Genomic DNA, 6,271 nt, shown 5'->3' with positions numbered 1-6,271 from the left:
CAGCTTATTTTATATCTAATAGTTTGTACCTACTAGGCTTTACAGTAAGTCCCCTACATATGAACCTTCAAGTTGCGAACTTTCAAAGATGTGAACGTGCGTTCGCGTGTCCAATCACGTAAGTTAGTTCACGTGTCTGGTGTACATTGTCATGTGCGTGCATCCTTTACAAACAGTTGTGCTTTTATGTACTTTACTGTACAGTACTCTATAGATTACAGTAGTACAGTATCTTTATTTCAAGCCCAGGATGTCCGGAAGCAAGTGTAAAAGCAGCAGTGATGTAGCTGGTACTGCTACCAAGCGCCCGCTGTTTTTTGTACTACTGTACTTTTCAAGGTACTGTCCTGTAAGATTAAAAATGTTTTCTGGGCTTCCCTGGTGGTGCAGTGGTTGATAATCTGCCTGCCAATGCAGGGGGCACGGGTTCAAGCCCTGGCTGGGAAGATCCCTCATGCCGCGGAGCAACTGGGCCCGTGAGCCACAACTACTGAGCCTGCGCGTCTGGAGCCTGTGCTCTGCAACAAGGGAAGCCGCGATAGTGAGAGGCCCACGCACCGCGATGAAGAGTGGCCCCCACTCTCCGCAACTAGAGAAAGCCCTCGCACAGAAACGAAGACCCAACACAGCAAAAATAAATAAATTAATTAATTAAAAAAAGTTTTCTTTATTTTTGTGTTTGTTTTTTATGTATTATTTGTGTGAAAAGTATTATAAACCTATTACAGTACAGTACTATATAGATGATTGTGTTAGTTGGGTACCTAGGCTAACTTTGCTGGGCTTACGAACAAATTGGGCTTACGAATGTGCTCTCAGAATGGAACTTGTTCATATGTAGGGGACTTACTGTATAAGAGGATTTCTCAGGAGCAAGTGGAGAATGAAGTTTCTTAAACCCTTTGAGCACCACAAGCCAGGAAACTAAGAGCTGGGAAGGAACATAGTTTGCTAAGATCCCCAATGGTTCTCAAACCTGGCTGAACCTAAGAATTACTCAGAAAAGATTGTTGGGCTTCCCTGGTGGCACAGTGGTTAAGAGTCTGCCTGCCAATGCAGGGGACACGGGTTCGAGCCCTGGTCTGGGAAGATCTCACATGCCGCGGAGCAACTAGGCCCGTGAGCCACAACTACTGAGCCTGCGCGTCTGGAGCCTGTGCTCCGCAACAAGAGAGGCCGCGATAGTGAGAGGCCCGTGCACCGCGACGAGGAGTAGCCCCTGCTTGCCGCAACTGGAGAGGGCCCTTGCGCAGAGACAGACGCCCAGCGCAGCCAAAAATAAATTAAAAAAAAAAAAAAAAGATTGTTAAAAATACTGATGTGATGCTGAAATATTTAGGGGGAAGTATATGGATGTGTGTCATTTACTTTCAAATGTGGCAAGAAAAAAAAAGAGGGCTAGCATGTGAAAAGGCAGGTATAGTAAGATATTAATGGTAGCATCTAGGTTTGGTGTGTACATGTGTTCCTTGTAAAATTCTTTTAATTTTTCTGCATGTTTGGAACTTTTTGTAATAAAATGATGGGAAAAAAACAAATATTAGGAAAAATATAATATTTGAAATAAAGAAGAGAAATGGTGGAACACAGTGAAATGAATACAGTTGAAGGTGAATTAGTAAATTGTAAAATTAGATTTGGGAAGTGTTTCCCCCCAAAAAAGCAAACTAATAGTGAATAACAAAATTACAAAATATAAAATTATGAGATATATGGGATGGCAGTAAGTATGCAGAATCCCAGAAAGATAGAAAAATGAAAATGGAGAAAAGGTTATATGCGAAAAAAGCAAAGGAGATTAAAAAAACATGAATGCTGGTTTTACTCTGCCTCCTTTCTCGTGACAATGAAATCTGAATTTCTGAAAATGGGTCCCAGCATTGGTACTTTTTAAGCTCCCCCAGTTATTTTTTTAATTTAATTTTTATTTTACATTAGAGTATAGTTGATTTACAATGTTGCGTTAGTGTCAGGTGTACAGCAAAGTGATTCAGTTATACATGTACATATATTCATTCTTTTTCAGATTCTTTTCCCATATATGTTATTACAGAATGTTGAGTAGCGTTCCTTGGGTGCTATACAGTAGGTCCTTGTTGATTATCTATTATATATATAGTAGTGTGTATATGTTAATTCCGAACTCCAGTTCACTTTGAATGAGCATTCAAGGTTGAAAGCTGCTGACTGAGAAGAAGGTGTCTTGGGAGACTAATCTGCTTTAAAACCCAACAGATATGGGGGTACAGAAATCATTAAAATGGGAAAAGTGCCAGGCCTTCAACGACAGCCTGGGCTTTCTTTAGGTTCTGAAAGATTGGCTTTTATCTACTGGTAATTTCTCAATTGCAATAAGGACAGAAAAACAAATATTTAACAACTAATTAGTATGCTACTTCCTGACCAAATTCTTGTGCTATTGGAAGTCAGCAAAATTGATTTTCACATACTTATAGTTCAATTAATATTTTTTTGGCCTCAAACAAAAAACTTCATCCATGAAAATGAAAGACATGTTAGTTATTTAAAGTTAACTTCATTGTTTTTGTTACAGTGATAGATGTGCATAACTCGTATGCTAAGAGTCTTTTTATGTGAGACTCATATCTTGAAATGGAGCCAGTGCTATCTGTGTTTGCCCCGGACTAGACCAGTGTGTGGAGTGACAGAGTCGAGGGGAGGTGCTGGGAAAGGTGCGCGAGACTGAGCCAGGGCAGTTCCCAGAAGGAATTAAGACATAGCGTCTGAATAGCTGCTCATTTAACACTGCAACTTCTGCACCAGGAGGCTGTCTCCCCTCAGCCTTTGTTATTCAGGAGCTTGGGGTGGCTCATGGTGTATCCTAAGTCTCAGTCATTCTGTGTGTTATGGGTTTAGTTGTGTTTCCCCCAAATTCGTAAAGTCCTAACTCCTAGTTCTTCAGAATATGACCTTATTTGGAAATAGGGTCATGGCAGATGTAACTAGTTACAATGAGGTCATACTGCGGAAGGGTGAGCCCCTAATCCAACATGACTGGTGTCCTTATAAAAGAACGCCATGTGAAGAAGGAGACACACACACGGGATGAGTGTCACGTGAACGTGGAGGCAGGTGCGATGATGCTGTCCACCAGCCAAGGAGGGAGGCCTGGAACAGATCCTTCCCTCATGGCTCTCAGAAGGAATCAACCCTGCTGACACCTTGATCTCAGACATCCAGCCTCCAGAACTGCGAGATAGTAAATTCTGTTGTTAGGCTGCCCGGTTTGTGGTGCTTTGTTACAGCAGCTGTAGTTAACTCATACATTGTGTTTTGATCTGGTGATTGCTCCTCCCTCTGTCATGTCTAGTAGTTTCCCTCAGCTAGGACACTAGACTTTTGACCTTGAACTTGATGTATTTGCAAGGTCTGGGTCTCTTTCAGCTCCATGTGCTCTGCAGTTCTGCAGATAAACAGTCTCCCCATGCTTTCCCAATGTCCTTCCACTGTGTCACTCTAGTCAGGTGTTTCTTTCAGGATTATGATACTTACTCTGTACAGCCCCAGGTCTGAGAAAATTATGTCAACTCTTACACTGCTTTCTCATTTTGACACATTTTATTTTTTTGGCAGTTGTTCTTCATAATTTTAATTTGGGGGAGAGGCTTTTACTTTATTTCACTTAAAATGGAGTTTCCTTACTTTTTTCATCTTTCTGCTGTTTCTGATGGATGTCTGTGAACGTAGTGGAGGGAACATAACTTCCTTCTGTCATCCATGAGTACATATTTAAAGAAGATTTACAGTGACAGACATTTCCATGACTGTTTCTCAGGTAAATAAACTCTGGCAAGGATTTTATTCAACAGAAGGGGATTCATGATGAAATTGGGAGTTAGTAGCTTAAGGTTCTCTGTCATGTCAGTAGTTTAATTTAATTCAACTTAAAACATTTATAAACACCATTGTCAAGCCCAGGGCTGAGTGTGGGACATTTCAGTCTCTTCTTTCAAGGAAATTAGTATAGTCTCTTTGTGGGGCATAGAAATATAAAAAACTAATTATAAACCAATGTGGCAAATGTAACCCCAGAAATACGGATGGACAGATTCTGTGGAGTCTAGACTCCAGATTCTGGAGGAGTTTATAACTCTACACTGATTAGCACCCACTAATTTAAAAATTATATTTGTTACTTCTAGAAGTTGATTTTGCCAGGGATAGATGTGGATTGCTGGTCAAGGTGAAACCAAGGTTCTAGGGCCAATCTCAATTTAGTTTTATTTCAAGGGTTGAAAAGCTTTTATTGTGAAGAATCAGATAATATTTTAGGCTTTGAGGGCCACACTAGTTCTTTGTTGTATATTCTTCTTTTTCCTTTTTTTAAGACAGCCCTTTAAAAATTTAAAAACCATTAGAACTCTTGGGCCTTGCAAAAATGGGAGTGGACTGGAGTTGGCCAACCCTTATTCTATTCCAGAGTATATCTTAAATCCACTCCACGCTGCTCTCTAAATCTTGGGAATGGCCCTAAAACCATCAGAAGAGATTGCAGATAGGAATATCATTCAAAGTAACCAAATCTCAAGGTATAGCAGATTGTGTTCTCATTGGTTGCCCTCTGTGGGAGGAATGTGTGTACCTACTCCTGCCATGTGGCTTGCAGTGTTCCACCCAATGGGTGAATTCACTTCAGCCACGCATTGATGGCAGGCTCGGCCACATGGTCTGCTTCTGTAAAATGCCAGTGGGCATGTACTCTGCCTCTTCCCAGTAGAGACTTCAGTGATGTCCATGTGATTGCACCATTATGTGGTTCTGCCATTGCATGGATCTGCCATTGCTTTCTCCTTCTTCCTTTAGATTGACATGATCCAGGTGGGCTGGACCTTGGAATGAAGGTGACACACAGAGCAGAATCACAACCAACTCTCAGTTGACCTGTAAAATAAGTGAGAATTAAACATTTGTTCTTAGAAGCTCATGAGTTTTTTGGGTTTTTTTTGCTTACTATTACTTGTCTAAGAGAGATGTCTAGCACATACTCAAAGACACCCATGTTCCCCCTGAAGCTGTTTCAGTCTAGTCTTCCCTCCTGAGCTGAGCAGGCATGGATCAAAAGAATGGAGGACATTTTAACGCATGAGTAAACTTTAAAAAATATATTCTCACACTTCTTATTTTATCTATAAAGTTAGCTCATTTTAGAAAAGAGGTAAACCTTGCCATAGATTTCTCAGAGTTCTATGCAAGGAAATTTAGAAAAGTAGAATGAGCTGCCACACAAATCAAGCTATTGTTATCAGAACAGCTAGTAGTCCGGAAACCCAGAGCATAATCAACTCAGCAAAACAATCACTGTAAACATGACTTGTATTTATGAATAATGCAGAGCTAAAAGTGGAATAGTAACACTTCAACCATTTCTAAATAAGGTCTATAAATAATAACTGTAGTTTTGATCACTAGACCAACTGAGAAAACCCATCCACAGTGCTGAGCCTTGTTGCTCACAAATTACTCTATCTTCAAATGCTAAGATCTGCATCTTTGGATTCCACTGTCAACTCAGGATTTTGTCCCTGCTAGTTAATAAATAGACAAGATTAGCGTCTAATGTTGGATACTCTTTTGCAGACGGCTCTTATGTGGGCTCAGTATATTTATTAATAATACAATTTACCCTTGAACAACTGTGGGTTTGAGCTGCCCAGGTCCAGTTAAGCAGATATTTTTCAGTAGTAAATATTACAGTGCTACACGGTCCCAGTCGGTTGAATCCACAGACATGGAAGAACTGGAAATACAGAGCCAAGCTCTAAGTTATATGTAGACTAACTCCTTCCTTGTTCAGGGGTCAACTGAAACAGCTGACATTTCCTGAACATATTCCCTGTGCCAGGAATTATGCTAAATGCTTTGGGCTTCTCCAATGCCCTCAACCCTCACACAACTCTGCAGGATGGGTACCATTATTATCCCAGGCTGAAAGATGAGGAAGCTGGGGCTTAGAGACATAAAATAACTTACCCAGGGCTACAAAGCAAATAAAAGGCTGAGCTGAGTTTTAAATTCTGGTTAGTCTGCCCTGGAGCTCACACTCTGGCCCCGAGGCCACCTCTATCTTGTGACTCGTGTTCTCTGCTGCCGTCAGGCCATGGGACCTTGTAAAAGCCAAATGAGATCACGTCTGTGAGCTCCCTTTGGAAACTGCCACGCACTGTGCAGATGTGAGGTGTCAAGGTTCACACTTTTTGTAGCCTCAGTTGTCTGGGGGACATAAACAACCACAGTGGAGGGTTCAGGTGTG

The 6,271-nt window shown here is 41.1% G+C and overlaps 1 long non-coding RNA gene across 1 annotated transcript in view; it reads right to left on the bottom strand.

The window, feature by feature from the left end:
• Positions 1 to 660: 660 nt before the first annotated feature.
• Positions 661 to 6,271, bottom strand: part of LOC309656906 — an 88,467-nt gene continuing 82,856 nt past the window's right edge. The window contains exons 2-3 of the long non-coding RNA XR_014261600.1: positions 1,317 to 4,902; positions 661 to 1,015 (exon numbers count right to left, since the gene is read on the bottom strand). This is a non-coding gene — a long non-coding RNA (uncharacterized lncRNA). The remainder of the gene's footprint in view (positions 1,016 to 1,316; positions 4,903 to 6,271) is intronic.

The sequence above is a fragment of the Balaenoptera physalus genome (genome assembly GCF_965194825.1).
Source record: "Balaenoptera physalus genome assembly, chromosome: 3".
NCBI classification, from domain to species: Eukaryota; Metazoa; Chordata; class Mammalia; order Artiodactyla; family Balaenopteridae; genus Balaenoptera; species Balaenoptera physalus.
This window is presented reverse-complemented; position numbering and strand designations above follow the sequence as displayed.